This window comes from Canis aureus, chromosome 17 (assembly GCF_053574225.1).
Source record: "Canis aureus isolate CA01 chromosome 17, VMU_Caureus_v.1.0, whole genome shotgun sequence".
Taxonomy (NCBI): Eukaryota; Metazoa; Chordata; class Mammalia; order Carnivora; family Canidae; genus Canis; species Canis aureus.
This window is the reverse complement of record NC_135627.1, coordinates 16,674,089-16,691,924: the sequence shown is the minus strand read 5'-3', so window position 1 is coordinate 16,691,924 and position 17,836 is coordinate 16,674,089. Positions and strand designations below refer to the sequence as shown.

General features: G+C 37.9%; 1 protein-coding gene and 1 long non-coding RNA gene across 3 annotated transcripts in view; one reads left to right on the top strand and one right to left on the bottom strand.

Annotated features, from left to right (window-relative positions):
- Nucleotides 1-17,764, bottom strand: part of LOC144287454 (uncharacterized) — a 30,651-nt gene extending 12,887 nt beyond the window's left edge. The window contains exons 1-2 of the long non-coding RNA XR_013355245.1: nucleotides 17,651-17,764; nucleotides 1,309-1,722 (exon numbers count right to left, since the gene is read on the bottom strand). This is a non-coding gene — a long non-coding RNA (uncharacterized LOC144287454). The remainder of the gene's footprint in view (nucleotides 1-1,308; nucleotides 1,723-17,650) is intronic.
- The window catches only part of GPC6 (glypican 6), a 1,085,955-nt gene that overhangs the window by 583,862 nt on the left and 484,257 nt on the right, over nucleotides 1-17,836 (top strand). The window lies entirely within an intron of this gene.

Sequence of the window (17,836 nt, the reverse complement as noted above, 5' to 3'; positions counted from 1 at the left end):
AGCATTCTTAAAATACATTGCTCCTTGATGATGGGCTCAGTTAATTTTATGAGCAAAAATTCTCCCAGGTTTTTTTTCCCCTTCTGTACTTTGGATGTACTACCATCCTACCTAGTTTCAAATTAGCTCAGTAGCAAATACTTAGGCATTATCAAGAAAAATTATAAAGAAAAATGGCTATATGCAGAGTACTTTATGGAATGTGATTACATACTATGAGAACTGCTTTTCTAGTGCTTCCCCATCCGTGAATGCTCTGCTCCAGCTCCCCCCACTTCTCTCACCAATTCTCTCAGGTGGACCCTATGCTTTTACTGCTACTTCACTAACTGACTATTCTGTGCAATGAACACTGCACCTGATGCTGCCTGTATGTAACCCATCATTGAAACCTACCTTCTTTCAGTAGAGAACGCTGATAGTATACAGTATTGCCTCGTACCTTCCTTGCTTTATTTCTAGGTAGGCCTTAGCACCGTGCCCCTCAACTATGTTGAATGTGTCTCATGGAAGGATGTTTAGCCTTACACTTACCATTTTAGACTCTAAAGGATCTAGCAGGGTAGTAATAACATCAAATATTTATTGAGTACTTCTTCCATGCCAGGCATTTGCTATCTCTCTTTTATCTTCACAATGACCTTATAAGATAGTTACTATTATTATATATCATTCTTGTTTGATAGTTGCTAAACCCGAGGCACAGTGAGGCTAAGCTACTTGCCCAAGGTTGCAAAGCTAATGAGAGGTAGAGCTAGATTGACCTCTGAGGTCTGGCCCGCACGCAGGACTCTAACCACAGTACCACATTTGTTGGTGCCTAGGGGCTAAATCCTATGCTGAGTGATGGCAACCGATGGGCAGAGATGATTCCCGCAGTATAAGAACTTGTGACTTAAGTTACTCAAATTCTATGTAAGGATGATAATATATATATATATATATATTGCAAAATATACTTGGAAATATATATTTTTTTTACCTTAAACCTACCGAAGGGCTGAGGGCGTTAAGTGTGTTAATGAATGGGTACCGTACCGCAATCAGATTGTGTCGGATGGCACCTGGCAAAAATAAAATCAGCTGGGGAGATGTTTTAGAAGATATGGTTTGTAAAAGTCCCTTCAAGGCCCTTTGAAAAGGCAGTAAATGTGCTGTCCCAAAATCCTCCTCCTCCCCAGGTGGAAGATAAAATGCCTATTATAATCATGGGTCACTTCAAGTTCAATGGAACTTACTGTCTGGGAAAAAAATGGCCAAATAAAAAGTGCATTTTCTATCTCTTGCAATGATAAATGTCTGACCTACTTCAAGATCCTTTTGCTGAGGTTCAACTCATTTCCATGCAGTCGGGCCCAACATGCCAATAATGATGGAGAACACGAAACACCAAAGGATTCCACGGATTATCACTTCTGCTTTCCGGACAGACAGCACTTCATTTAAGCAGCTTTCCAGATATCTTCATTGTGGATCTGATGGAAGGATTTAGCTTAAAGCCAGAGGTTGCAACCTTTCGTCTGTGAGAGGGAGCCTTTGACCGGAGGATATAGCACAGAAACTGCCACCCTGCAGCATCCTGATTATGCAGCCAGCTTTGCTGACCCACATTGATTTCCATGTTTTTGTCTTCTTCCATCAAAGAACACGATCATAAAGATATTTCTTCATTTCTCATGCATTGCAATTTTCTTCTCTGCTAATCCAACGTGTTTTGATTGCCTGTGGGAGAGAAGAGTAATTCAAAGGAGGAATTCTATTAATTTCAGAAATCGGTGGTAAAGGAAGAGCTGAGAGATAATTTGAGAGAATTGGCCCGTGCAGTGCTCATTGCTACCCTCAAACCTTCAACTCATGGTGACTGGATTGGGATATTATTATCGGTCAATTTAGATTGAGGGGATCCTATGAGCTTAAACAACTTAAATTAAGCCAAAAATCATAGCTCAAAACTGGACAAGCTCCAAGAAGAAATAGAGGATGTGAGTCAAAGTTGGAGGGCACTTGATGAGCAGAGGCTGAGAGTTCTTGGGGCTGGAATCAAAGGCCCAATGTGTTCAAGACCAAAAAGCGGTGGGCTTTGCAAACTTTAAAAAGTATATTGGTGATCCAATAATTCACTGCAACATTTTTCTGAAGAGTGAACTCCTATATGCTATCTTAAAACTTGCTATTTTCAGTTAAAACGTGGAAATAACCCAACTGTGCATCAGTAGGAGAATGGGTAAATACAATTGTGGTATTGCCATGCAAAGGAATAGTACTCATCAGGAATAGGGACAAAATACTGAGAACGTGGTTTGATGTGGATGAATCTCAAAGATACTATGCTGAGCCAAAGAGTCCAGACACAAAAGAGTGCCTACTGTATGGTTCTCCCTTTACCAAAAGTCTAAAAGAAAACGGAGCTTACCTAAACTTGCAGAAAGCAGAGCAGTGCTTACCCAGGGCTAATGTTTGAGGGAAGAGATAACTGAAATATGTACCTCAGTAAAGCTGATTTTTTAAAAAGCGATGCTATTTCCAGAAATTTCATTTAATAGAACTTTCCAGAACATCCCCAATTCATAAAACAAGAGTGTTTATGTTATGGCAAAATGCCTTTGGGCTACAGCATTATGGGTTACATTTCTGTTACAGAAAACTCATCGTGGAAAACGTTGCCCATTTTATTCTCTGCTTGATAAATCCTGTTTGTTCTTTTGAGGTCTTTTGAACAGTGAGGCAGCATATGACGTCCTCTGAGTGCAGCAGTCTGTAGCCTGGGATTGAAGATTTAGCTTAACCATTCATCAGCTGTGGGGTACTGGGAAAGTTACATAACATGCTCAAGCCTTAATTTCCTTATCCCTAAAATGGGGTTAATATTAAACCTTCTTCAGAATTCGGTGGAAATATTAAATAAGATAGTGATTCTAAAGCATTCAGGATCATGTCTGGACTGTAGTAAGATCTCAGTAAAGGTAGCTATTCCATCTGTGTAACCTCTTCTCTGAAGCCATCTGCATCATGCACCCAACAGGGTGAATCAACACCTCATCTGTTGTAGCACTGATGGGTTATATCATGCAATGTGGTGACCTTTTACCCCTTCTGCTCTACTGTGGGCTACTCCAGATGACTGCTAGTTTGTCTTATCTATTCCTTTATTCCCAGCACCCAGCACTATAGCTTTTACCTGGTACATTCTCAATCTGTGGAGGAATGACACCCTTGAGGCTTACATAATCAGCTCTTCTTTCAGTCTTCACACTTGCCCTCAGAATGAGCTGAAATGGATTCAAGCCTTGTCTGACCAAGCTCTAAATCTGAAGAATCATATGTGGGAGACAGGAGTTGCTCAGATGAGATGGCAGAGTTGTATGCCTTCTCCCCTTACATCAGAGACATGGAAATCAGAGAGAAGTCCCTAGTGTTACTCCAGAGAATGCTCAAGCAAAGCTTCCATGGATTTTCCAAAGAGTAAAAGCAAGTGAAGGGCATGTCCAAATTTGAGGGAGGCTTCAGAAATAGTAAAGTTTGGGGAACAATGTTTTTGGATTAAACCCCAGTGCTTTTTCCCTATGCCACCCATTTTTAAATTTTTTTTTTATTTTGATAGTCACAGAGAGAGAGAGAGAGAGAGAGAGAGAGGCAGAGACATAGGCAGAGGGAGAAGCAGGCTCCATGCACCGGGAGCCCGATGTGGGACTCAATCCCGGGTCTCCAGGATCGCGCCCGGGGCCAAAGGCAGGCGCTAAACCGCTGCACCACCCAGGGATCCCGCCACCCATTTATCATACTCGCAGACGTTGGCTTGGTTTAGCAGCTTTTGTTCTCTGCTGAACTCATCTTACCCTTTGCATTTCAGTAGTGTTACCTGGGTTTTCTGCACATTTAAATATTTAATTTTAAAACCTAATTCCCAATACCCTATATTACAAATTTTCAGATTTCTGCCTGCATGCTACATCTCCTTGTGCCCTTTTATGAAGTAAACAATAATTACATTAATAAATGTAATAAATAAAAAAATAGAAAACAACAGATAAAACAATAAAGAATAATTTGGCTTAGAGCATTGACTTCCAAGTGCATCTTTCTACAGAAATTCATGGTGATGGGTAATTTTTTCATCAATGACTTCTTAACTGTGACTGGATATTTGTGGGATTGAGAAAGAATGCTTAGGTTATTAGGATCTATGTTAATGTTTCTCTCTCTCTGCCATGTCATTAAATGAATCCTCAGGCACATATCAGATATTGGACATATTTATCTCACCACTACATTGATGAAGGAGATTTTACAGACTCTCAATGTTGTTTGAGAGGCCAGCAGACCCACCAAACCAAACAGAAGTCAAGATAGAGCAAACATGCTGATCTAGGATTTTAACCTGATTGGACCCTCTTCTGAGTATTTCTATGTGGTATCTGCCCTGGCCAACAAGAGAAACACGAAATGCAAATATTTCTTTCTGTTCTCTCATTCACAACCCACAGATACTGGTGGTTGCAGGTAGGAGGAGGGGAAATTAGAAAATGCGTTTATTCTTCCTGAGGAGCTCAACTGAGTGAAGTAGTCTTCATGCAACATTTAAAGACTTAATTTTTAGTCAGGGTACAAAACCTGAGGAAATTCAACATTTTTTTTAATGAACCCATGTAACTGAGTAATGCAGCAAAATACATTGAAAGTGATTAGCCCATTAATACCACAAAATTGTCAGCTTCCAGAACCTTTCTTATACAGCCTGAGGGAGGAAAGGTTTTACACATTACCACACTTGGCAAGCTGACTGACTTTCTCTCCAATATAACTCTGAAAGAGAGACAGGGTCAAATCAGCACAGAGCAGAGACAGCCTTCCAGAAAATGCTTTTCCTCAAGCTGAGGTGGTGCGCAGAGTCGCAGCCCACGTCCACAACCCTGCTGGCCTGTCCACTTCTCAGCAGTGGCAGCTCCTGTCTGACAGGGCCCATCTGCCACCCCAGGAGCTGTCACTGTTAGGAAGGAGAGGTATGAAAAACAAAATTCACTGCTAACAGAACAGTAGAAGGAGCCAATCATGTGATGTAGAACAAACATCCGGTGGTTTCTTTCCTTCTCACCCCTGTCAACTGTGATTTCCAAAATACAAATGCTTCTTAAAGAGTTAGCTTAAAATTGCATGGCAGCCACCTCAGAATTCACACCTGGGCCTCTCGCAGCCCAGAGATTTCTCGTTCCCTTGACATACATTCATAGAAAGCCCCAGCATCTAAATATTGCATGCAGAGGCCAGGTTTTGAGGATGACTCAGTAATCCCCCAGCACATATCTTACCTGAGGGGCATCCCTCGTGCCCAGTGTTACACTCAGTCTAATCAGGTTGTTGTTTTATTCCAGTCAGTGATAGGGTTTTGCAGGTTTTCGGCACAGTAGAGGAATACAGCAGATACATGGATAAACAGAGTTTGTTTAGAATCCTCTATGGCTTGTTTTGAAAGACTATTCTTACAAGAGAGTAATGACAAAGAAAGGAACTCCAAGGTGCATTTCATCTCCACTTAGCCTTACCTAGGTGACTTTGGGCCAGTCATGGATGTGATATTTCTCAGGATCAAAAAGCTATTGTTTGGAGACTAGGGATTTGGAGACTATGGGATTTCAATCCATATTTGCCTCCCTTGGGGAGCCTCCTAACCTCCTCAGGTGCTCAGCCACCACTACCCTCATTTCCGCTTCCTTCTTTCCTCACATAGCCTCTGTTGTCTCCACTCTAACCCCAGGATGGGAAGACTTTCTTTTTAGGTTGTTGTAAAGATGAAATGAGACTTTGTGTACTACGAACTTAGGGAAAAACTTGGTTCATGGACATATCTCAGTAACAGAAGGCTCTCATCCTTCTCCTCCATGGTATGGCTATTTTTACCAGGACATCTACCCCAGCTACAATGGCTAAGGACCACAACTGTTTTTCCAAGAGCAATCACTTTAGGTGATTGATATATTAATTAATTAATAACATTAATATATTTCTTAGGTAAATAAGCCAGAGGATACAAATTTGGCTAGTTTTTATTATAAAGTAGTATAATTGTTATTCTAGATATATATTCCTGAATAACAGCCTCTAAACTTACTGTTATGGGTTGAATTATGTCCTTTCCCCCCAAAATTCATACATTGAAATCCTTACCCCCTGTACCTCAAAGGGAGACTGCATTTGGAGATGTGGACTCTAAAGAGGTAAATAAGTTAAAATCTCTCCTTTTAAGAAAAGGAGATGAGAATTCTCTGTGTGTGTGTGAGAGAGAGAGAGAGAGAGAAGACCAATGTGAACACACAAGAAGAAGACAGCTATCAATAAGCCAAGGAGAGAGGCCTCAGAATGACCCAACTCTGCTGACACCTTGATCTTAGCCTTCTAGCCTCCAGAACTGGAAGAAAATACATTGCTGTTGTTCAGCAACCTAGTATGTGGTATTTTGTTATGGCAGCCCATGTTGAAATTAGTTTTAATAATTAGCAAGCTAATACACTTACTAACTTAAACCAACAACCATATCTGTTCTGCTCCTAAATCTGTATTTGAGCAGGGCTCACAGGAAAGCTATGTTTGTACTTCAGTCAATGCCATTCAGCAGGCACAGCTGGAAGAGATTTTGCTAGAATCATCTATGGCTCATTCACTCACATATCTAGTGGTCAATGCTGGCAGCTGGCTGGGACTTTGATTGCATCTGGTAGCTTCAGAACTGCATGTGGCTGGATTTCCTTACAACATGGGGCCAGTTACATGGTGAGGGTTCCAAGAGAGAAACAGATAGAGTCTCTGTTACATTTTCTTTCTTTCTTTCTTTTTAAGATTTATTTATTTATTTGAGAGAGAGATCTAGAATGGCAGGGGGAGGGGCAGAAGGGAAGAGAGAATCCCTTGCAGACTTCCGGAGGAGTGCAGAGCTGGACATGGCACATGGAGCTCGATCCCTCAAGCCCAAGATCATGACTTAAGCCAAATCAAGAGTCAGACACCCAACCAAATGAGCCACCCAAGTGCCCCATCACATTTTCTAGCTTAGCCTTGGAAGGCATGTAGTCTCACCTCTACCACATTTCATTGATCAGAAGTAAGTTATAATGGCCAGCTCAGTTCAAGGCCAGAGTTAACAATCCTCACTTTTTCATGGGAGTTATGTCATAGATTTTTCAGCTACATTTTAAAATTGCTGGAGTTGTGTAGTCAAAACATCTTAACGATAGACATATTAATTTCATCTTAATTATTAACACTGCTATATGTGTAAAAAATCTAAATACTTAAAGTTAGACTTTCATGGGTACTTTTTAATGGAGTGACTGTAGTGACTTCTAATGAATTATGTTGATATTTCTTATTTTTTATTTCTGCTATCCATTTCTTTCTAAGCCAAAGCAAGACAATTGCAATTCTTTATCATTACTTGGAGGTTGGGTTTTGTTTGGCATCACTAATGGTTTTGGCAGCCATCCACAATGTCTGACGGGGTGAAGACAGGATGGAGTGGGACACTCAAGACAGATATAACAGACAAGACAGGCTCTCGCATCACACAGTCTCTAAATCTGCATTCTTTCCTAATTCTGACTTTGTCACTTACTGGTTGTCTGACCTTTGGCAAGTCACTCAAATACCCAGAACTCCAGAAATTTCAACTCTGGGGTGGTTATGTCACTGTTTGGAAGGAGTGTCATAAAGTTTAAATAACATGTTGTCTGTAAAGTCCCTAGCTTTGAGCCCAACATGTTAATCATGCTCCCCTTCGCTCTTTAAGGTAATAAACACAGATCAATATAATCATAGATGTAGGTTATTAAACTGTGATGACTTCATAGAGGATGTTAATCAGTTGTCCTTAAAATAACCCGTTGGATCTGTACCCTTGGTCTTTGTGTGGCACCAGACTAAACATTGCCCTGGGAGTTCAGTATAACACTTCACTATGGAGTAAATTTTGATCTCAGACACATTCTACCAACCATTTCCACGGTTCTCATATATCAGGACAGATTGGAAGGCAGGTGTTACAACACATCTTCAGTGAGTTCCACGTATTACTCCAAGTATAATTTACAAGTTTATAACATGTCTCCTGAGTGGAAACCACTGATTTTACTTCAACTCATATTATTGTAAGCCACTATTATTGGTACAAGGAACCAAGATATCTTCTGTCTTTCTAAATGGGAACCTTTTTGAGTGAGGAAAAGCAGAAAAACAAAAATATAGTGGTGGAGAGCCAAATGTTAGATTTTTTTTTTTACTTGTATACTTGAAATTTTATCCTAAGTATATTAATGAAGATGATTTTTGCATTTCATTTACACTGCATTTATTTTTTTGATTAATGTGGTTCCTATTTTTCAGATAAGAAGCAAGAAAAGAAATAAATAAAGCAGATTTTCAGACTGATTGCTAATTTATATGAATTCATGTATTCAAATTTATGATCTTTGAATCAAATACAAGTGCTCAGTGCTATTTTTTCAAATCTCTGACATTATTTACATAAAAGCCTTTTTTGAAATATCAAAAGACATTATTAGTCATTGAGGAAATTTCAATAGTACCTTGATGTTTCCTGAAGATGTTTGGAAGGTATGTCAGAACAAAATGCCATTTGAAAGTTAAAACTTGCTAGTGAAAAATACAAGTAAGAATACTAAAATGGATTTTTCTGAGCTTTTACTAGGTTTCAAACTCGGATACAACAGTTAATCAAATGATATTTTTATGGGTAAAAATAGAGACTTACTAGTAAAGAACAGTTTGTTCCACATATTCTTATAAAGCAATGTATTGGCTTCCCATTGCTGCTGTAACAAATTACTGCAAAGGCTATAGTTTAAAGCAGCACAGATCTACTGTCTTACAATTCTGGAGGTCAAAATTCCCAAGTTACCCTCACTGGGTTACAACTGAGGTGTGGATAGTGCTGAATTCCATCTGGAAGCTGTAGAGGACAATCTCTTACCTTGCCTTGTCCAGCCTAGAGGACACCAGCATCTCTTGGTTGGTGGTGCCTTCCCCATCCTCAAACCTAGCACCATACATCTTCAAATCTCTGAATCTAACTTGCTGCCTCCCTCTTCCATCATTTAGGGATCCTTCTGATGACATTGGGCCAATTTAGATAATCCAGTACAATCCCTCCATCTCAAAATCCTTGATTCATTCACATCTACAAAATCTCTTATGCTGTGTAAAATAATTTATTAATAAGTTCCAGAAGTATGGGACCCGTTATTCTGCTACTACAAACAGCCATGTATGAGAAATGGCATACATGTTTACATAGATCGTCTTGTTATTTTAAATACTAATTTAAAAACTTAGGTAGTTAAATAAAAAATAATTCCTATACTTTTTAAATACACAAAAATCATGCAACCAAATTTTGGTATGTCATTTCCCCTGCAAATCTAGAAACATCACCATGTGCTAAAAATATCCACTTCTGAAAACCCTGAAGGCTGGCAGGCATTCAATAAAGGTGCACATGTGGGGCACTAATACAACACAATTTAGAAAAAATATGCAAGCATTTACTAAACATTTGCACTGTTCTTTTTGGCCACTTTTTAGAGGATAGAGGAGTATTTTGTGTTAATTTGATATTTTTTTAAATCAATGAGGGAGTGACATCCACTTTTTTGTGTGTATATATATATATATATATATTTTTTTTTTTTTTTTTTTTTTTAATGATAGGCACGCAGTGAGAGAGAGAGAGAGGCAGAGACACAGGCAGAGGGAGAAGCAGGCTCCATGCACCGGGAGCCCGACGTGGGATTCGATCCCGGGTCTCCAGGATCGCGCCCTGGGCCAAAGGCAGGCGCCAAACCGCTGCGCCACCCAGGGATCCCTTTTGTGTATATTTTTTATTGGAGTTTGATTTGTCAACATATAGTATAACACCTAGTGCTCATCCTGTCAAGAAAGGACACCCACTTTTGGAAAATGATCACTGAACCATTCACTGCTATTTGCCACAGGAGTTTCTATAAGAAAATTTAACATTGTCAACTTCTTTCTTTTTCCAGTTTCCAAAATATTGGTAATTAAAATTAACACTGTGATAATATTTTTTTCTGTTTAAAACTGTCATATTTTGCATATTTAAGGGGAGGGAGGGCTTGAAGAAAGTATGACTAAATTAGTATTATGTTCAGAGAGAGGATTTTTCTTGGACTAGAGAAGTGGCCTCTTGACTCTGATATTCTGCTCTCATTTCCTACATAATAGAACAGTGCTTTCCAACTGGGGCAATTTTGCTCCCCACCCCCACTGGGGAGACACTTGGCAATGTTTGGAGGCATGTCATATGGGTAAAGGCCAGGAGTGCTACTAAACATCATACAGTGCACAGGATAGGTCCCTGCTACAAAAAAAAAAAAAAAAAAAAGATCTGGTCCAACCTGTCAGAAATGCTACGATCGAGAGATCCTGATGTAAAATGATCTGGAAGTTAAGATGGAAGACTCTTTGTCAATGTTTCATTAATGTAACAAATACAAGTATATGTAAAGGAGAATCCTCATGTACAAGCAAGGTTGTCAAATCTCAGATTTCCCTCTCTCTCCAAACCAGTTCCTATCCCAGTCATCCCTAATTCAGGTAAGGCACCACCATCCACAATCAATCAACCAGTAATTCTTGATAGTTCTCCTTCAGTATCTATCCTCAATGTGACCACATCTGATTGTCATATCTTGCCTCGACTCTGTGCAGCCTCCTAACTGTGTCCTTTCTTGCTCTTGACAATGAATTATTCAGCAGCTAGATTTTAAATTTGGTATCAGATCATGTTCATCCATCCAGTGGCTTCTCATCATGAATAGAAGGAAATCTACACTTCTTACCAGGGCACACCAATCCCTACCTACCCATCTAACTCTCTAACCTCACCCCAGTGATTCTGTATTTTCAGTCTGGCTAGCCTCCTCCTGGTCACTTGGACATACAGACTTGTCCCCAACACAGCTTTGCACTTGCTACTCTTCCCACCTGGAATGATTCACCCACCTCCTCCTTTAGATCCCCTCTGCCTGGCACTTCTAGATTTTCTCTGCTCAGAGACACCCTCTGATGTAATCTTCTCCCATCATATCCTACAGTTTTATTTTCTCCTTAGGACTTGTCATTACCTAAAATCATCATATTTAATTTTGTTCTTATCCTGATATATTACTTCCCTCCCTTCTTGCCCAAGTTCAAGAGGGCAGAGATTTGGTCTCTGTTGTTCCCATTGTGTCTGTAGTATGTAATTATAGACTAGTCTATATTACATTTTCAAAAGAATGAGACTGAATAAATGAGTTAATCAATAAGTTGATTTAATTATTAGTTTTAAGGGTTTTGTCCCCATGTTAAGTATTCAAGAACATGTCAGAATGAAGTATAGATTTCAAATTTGTTGTGATCCTTTCAAGTATCTGGATATATTTTGTATACTGGCCTTCAGTTTCCATTTTATGACTCAATTATTCTGCAAAAACATCCTCATTTGTTATCTCCTGTTTTTTCTCTTTCACATCTAATCTGAGCTTTGTTTTGTTCCCTAACTAAACCTCCTTTTAGATGATTCTTCTTAAATGAATCTCAGCAGAAGTTTTCACTTAGCTGTTGAGACTTGATTTGATCATGAGAGCGACCACATTTTTTTTTTTTGGAAGAACCTTATATTGTCTCAGTTATAAATGAAGGACTTCGTGGGACTAATTCACATAATTCACAGTTGTATAAAATTACAATCAGTAGATTCTACCAACCTTGTCCTTTTCATGACTGTTTATCTGGTGCGCTGAGCAAAGAGTGTGTGTCTGTCTTGCCCAATGTGTGTTTTTGTTCTGAGAGCAGTGCCTGTGTGGTCTTTCAGTAAATATGTGTAGCACGAATGAGATAATATAGAAAGAGCAGTTAGCATAGTATGTGACACCCTGGCAGGTGCCCAATAAATGATTCATATGGCATGGGAGACATATTCAAGCTAATCATCTGCCTCCCGCTGGTAATGAGGCCATTTGGGGAACCCACCAAAGACACAATTGTGGAGAAATAGACAAGCTACAAGGAACAGAGGACCAGCTCCTTCCCCTGAGAGGGACTCAATAGAAGCACTGAATGGCTCTTGTGAGGAAGGCGGATGTCAAAATTAATAACATCTTTCTAGCAAGGCTCAGGCATTTAATTAAAATTAATTTAATACCAAAGCTAGTTGCAGTATCAAGGTGCCAGAGGAAAGGGTTGACTAGTAGTGAAACCTATCCAGTAGTAAGCTTCAGCATGGAAGTACCACTGGAAGGAACCCACGGAGCCAAACAAACAGCTTGAGCAAGTGGAATTAAGAATTACGATAGAGGGGCACCTTGGGTGGCTCAATGGTTGAGCATCTGCCTTGGACTCAGGGCATGATCCTGGGGCTCTGGGATCAAGTCCTACATCAGGCTCCCTGCAGGGAGCTTGCTTCTCTCTCTGCCTATGTCTCCACCTTTCTCTCTGTGTTTCTTATGAATAAATAAATTTTAACAATCTTTTAAAAAGGAATTACTGTAGGAATAGGTATGATGTTTGTAAGTTTGTCTTTAAAAAGTACTCATTTGCACCCTTTTGTGCAAAGCTTACAACTAAGGAGCAAATGATTAGTGATTTATCGTATATAGTATAACATATATTAATTTTTAGGAAAGCCATGTTTTTGCAGAAAAAATTACTATAAACTTGATATCAGCACCTGGGAAAAAGCAACTTTTGTCATAAGCAACTCTAATCAAGTAATTCTAACTGGCTTATATTAAATAATAAAGCTAAAGAAAGTAGCATTTGAAGTTAGCTCTCTTGTAACAAGTGTCATTGTGCCGTGACATTTCTTTAGGTGAAGGACACACAGTCTAGCTCTTAGAGGATACTCAATAAATGTTCTTTGTTGCCTAAAAATGAGAGGTTCGGGACAGATTAATACTTAATTCTCTTAACTTCTTTCCTATCTAAAGATTTCTTTATAATATCCTTCCATTGCTTTTGGAATCTGACAGTTGCTCCAAGTTCATTGCCAAATAATTATTTTAGTTCAATCAACGCATTTCCCATTCCTGCCTTAAAAGCAACCCTTTGCTCCCTTTTAGAATCATCTAAGAAGAATATGACTTTATTCTCTTCTCTTCTTTCTTCTCTTCTCTCTTCTTTTTCCTTTTCCTTTCTTTTCTTTTTTGTTTAGACATTGTTTCAGTCAAAATCAGCAAACTCTTTGCTCTCATGCCAATGCCAGATAAAGGACCATTATTTAATATTGGACATCTTTTTATATGATCATCTTCTCTGATTGTATTGCCCAGATGCATAAACCTTCAGAATTCAAATCACACATATCTGAACTCTAAAGATACTTCCAGTGGAGTCTAAGCTATTGTTAGATTTGGATGTTGCCATACACCTTATATTCAGGGTGAGGGTAACATTGTCCCATCCTCATCCTCGGCATAACAAAATGTCAGGAATGTTTATATCTTCCTGAAAGAACTATAGCTAATGTTGCATTACATCAATTAGCTTCCATAGGCATTGAAAATATATAAACTGAGTAAAACATCTGTGAATTGAACATATTATTGGCATTTAATTTTAAGTTAAAATTATTGATTGATATACATTTAATGACAAATATAAAAATAACGTATTATACCAGTAAATATAGAGAGTGCCTATTTTATGACTAACCATTACGATAAGATCTGGTGAACTCGTACTAAGAGAACTTTCATAAGCTGAAGTGCCAAGAAAGAGACCCCTATGCTAGAATATAAGTCATGACCCACAGGTATTTGAGGAGTATCTTTTACAAATCCACCACAAAAGTATTTTTAGACATTTTGCAATAAATTTTTATAAGAAAATTGAATAACATACACACAATGAAAGATAATCTTACTTGATTTTTAAGTGTATTTGACTTTCAAATTCCTATTTCAAAGGAGCTGTGAGGTTTACATCAGAGATAATATTATTTTTTAACTTCACAAATTAGTATATGATAGACTCATAAATCCCTGAAATCTGTATTAAGGATTATAATTTTTTACTTCTATTCCACTATATGCTTCCTTAATTAAGTTTGTCTTTAATGGTCAGTAGCAATAAGCATAAAGATAAAGATCTATTTTAGCCAATTACTTGGAGTTTTCCATTTATTTCTTAGAATAGCTGTAAATTTAGGGTTTATAATAGTGAAAGGAGAGACTTTCTTTTTCCTTTTCTTCCTTTGCTTTCCTTTTTTTTTTTTTTTCCTATGATAGAATTCTGGTAGTTGATTGCTTTGGTGGAGACAGAATAGCACAGGGTGGAAATGCTCATAAATGAACTAGGATGACTTGAGGAACTGTGGTAGCATTAATAAATAGAAGAGTCAGAAGGTGGAGCTGGAGTCAGAAGGAACATTGTAAATATCTGAGAAGCAGTAAGTTTTCAAGTTATGCACAAGGCAGATGGGAATGCAGGAGTTTATCTTTGGAAGAATGTGGATGCTGAAAATGAATGATTTGATATTCGTCTAAAAAAAGTGATTTTGAGAGCTTTGGATTGAATGAGTTTGCAGAGAGAATGAGAAGAGAGAAAAGAAGAGGGGCAGGGATGGAGTCTTAGGGAAAAATACACTTAAAATAGGGAGACTTAGGATAATAAGAATAGTGGTCAAAGAAGGGAAAGAAGACAGGAAAGCTGGTCCAGAGCAGACAAGAAACAAGATTCCTAAAAGTCAGAACCAGATGAAGAATCAAAATGAAGCCAGAAAGATGAGAAATACATGAACCTTTCAAACATGAGAAGGAAGGAATTTTAAGAAGGAAGAGGAAGGAGATCAACAGTATCAAACCCCAAAGCTATCTAGCCACAAATTATTGACTTGTTAATTCTGAGTGTAGCAAGCCCACCATCATTCAAGGCTATTTTGCTGCCCTTTGCTTATCAGCCACAACCTTGGGAATCCTGGAACAAACTTGCATTTAACCCTAGTGATGATACACGTTCATTTTCCCTAATTTGAAGGTCCAAATGGAATGTGAGTGAAGGCGGTACATGATGTGCTGGTGAGTAAGATCTGCTCTGATAGTCCCCATTTCTCAATGGACTTTTGTTTCTCTGGGTTATTAAGCTATTGTCAGGATGTAATTATTTATTTGGAATGATGGTTGTTTATAATGGACAAAATATTTTATGGCTAAATAAAAGTGTCTTTGTCTCATATATGCAGTATAGATATGTCAGTAACAAAGCATCTAGATTACATTGGAAAGTAATGGCCAAAATTTAAATGGTGCAAAATAACTTAGGGCTCAAATTCTAAGGTAGATTTAAAGATGGTGGCCTGAAAAGTTCTGTTCTGTCAAACTCAACTCAATGTTGGGCTAAATGGGCATGCAGACCAGTTCTTTCTGGCCACCTAGAGTGAATGTCATAAGCCTCATACGTGAGGCAGACTTGGACAGGCTCACTAGAAACAGCACCTCATTTTAGAGCTTTTATTTCTGATCATATACCTCCAAGTGTACAAACTCCTGTGAAATATCCCTTCTATCTACAGCTCATCTCTTACTAGGAGATTTTCTTTCCAATGCTTTTAATTCCCCATGTTTTCTTTTCCCTCCTACTTCCTTAAAGAAAATCCAAATCCCGGGAGAATTCCCTAAGATTCCCAATTTTACAACAACCTCATTTATTATCTTCCTCCTCTTCTGTCCAACCTGCATTTCTCAGTTTCCAAACTAGACAATTTATGGTATTATAGCAAAGTAATGCATGATTATAGTACAGTTATGGGGAAAGTATGGCAAAGAAACCAAGTACCTGGAGATAAATGGATGTCTAGAAGGAGACTGGCTGGATCAAAGGGTATGCAAGTTTTTACAGCTTTTACGTTGCCAAATTGCCCTGCAGAATGACTCTATCAATTTACACTCTGCCAGCATGGTTAATGGGCTGTAATGTAATTGTCTGTTTATCTATCTGTTATCCTCATTAGGCCACATAGGTTCTTCAAGGACTTTCTAATCTCTCAATTCCCAGCATGTAGCATTCAGCCTGGTACAATCTATGTACTCATTAACCCACTTCCCTTTCCTACCTCTAAAATCTTTGAGGCTCCCAAACAAGTGGGCCAATTGATATCATAGAGTATATGATATAAGATAAGGCATAGTGGGTAGCAAGACGTTCCAGAAATTTCCCCCAAACACAACAGTATCACAAGCTCCTGTATAAAGTTTACCATCTATGTTTTAAGTCAAACATGCATAATGCAGTCTTCATTAATAGGTAGCTTAGATAACCCCATCTGCTTGACTGGAATTAACACTGAACACTGAGGTTGCAGTAATGTAGAGGTGTATGTGTATGGAAATTTTAAGTAAACATCTTTCAAAATTCAACTATATTAGTAAATGAAATTGCAGTAACTTCCTGCAGGGTGAAAATTTTGAAAGCATGTTACTATGGTGATTATTTTTAAATGTCATGATTATAGTTTAAGATTATAGATTTCTTTCTGGGACCAAAAAAAGGTCTCAATAGTCCTTAAGGAATGTGCTTACTTCCATGTGAAATCTTTAGTGAAATTAAAAATCAGCACTATGATGCTTTTGTTTGAAAAACAAAAGCTTATAAAGATCCAAGATTATTTACCTAACACATAACTGGAATGATTATCATCTATACTCTGATAAAATACATATATTGTTACAAAGCATACAAATATTTAATGAGATGTGAGCAACAATCGAGAAAAATACATTTAACATATTCAAGAATAGGAGTTGGACCTATAAAGAAATAGGTTAATATACATAAGGCAGTTGCCACAATAGAGATTAAAAATTAAATTCTGTGGAGGAAAAAAGAAGGAAACAGCTCACTGTAGAGCTATTTCTATGTGTCAAGGTCCAGTTGAGATAATTCCATTTCAAAAGTATTTTTCTGATGATCCCAACTGGGATAAGGCTCTTAGTTACCAGAGTAATTTAGCTGCACCTCTTCTTACAAGACAGACATTTATTGAGCATCTACTATGTGCCAAGAGACACATGACCGAGTGACATGCCAAGTGATGTGATATAAGCATGGACAAATGTTTCAGGCTGACAAAGAACTTTAGTGCCTTTTGTTACAGATTTTGTATTTAACAATTCAATTCAAGTTCAGTCCATGCTTTACAACTGTTTATATATATTTTATATGTCTATAAATAATCGTGAAAATCTTGATTCTTATTTGTTACAGTGCTTATTAATAAATATCTGTTGAATGAATTAATGGTCGATAATAAATTTATGTATTTAATCATTCATACCCATATTTTCATTTACAAAACAAGAGACATAAGCCACAAGCATGTAACATTCAAAAATATTTGGCAAAACCATAGTTGGGGCAATATTAGGAGAGGAAAAAATGGTTAGGAAGGTTAAAATGATTAAGAAGGATGGCTAAGAAAAAAATAATTTTGTTAATAATATGACTTTGAACAAGAATGTAGACCCAAACTGTGTCTGTGTTGTATATTCTCTATTTTTCATTACTGGTGAGTTCTACGTAGTAAGAAAAATGATTTTGTTATTAGGAGTATTTTTCATGTAGGCATACCTACCCAACTAAGCCATACCTTAGACATATAAGCTTCCTCATTGGTAAAATTTATCAAATCATTAATTCATGTATGATGTACTCTAAGTTGATATCTCTAATACCACTTTTTTTTTTTATGTTGGCAGTGGAATTGTAGTGGGATTGTCATACCAAAGGAATTTTCAAAAAAGTAAGATAATAGCAAATGTAAGTCACCGTAATA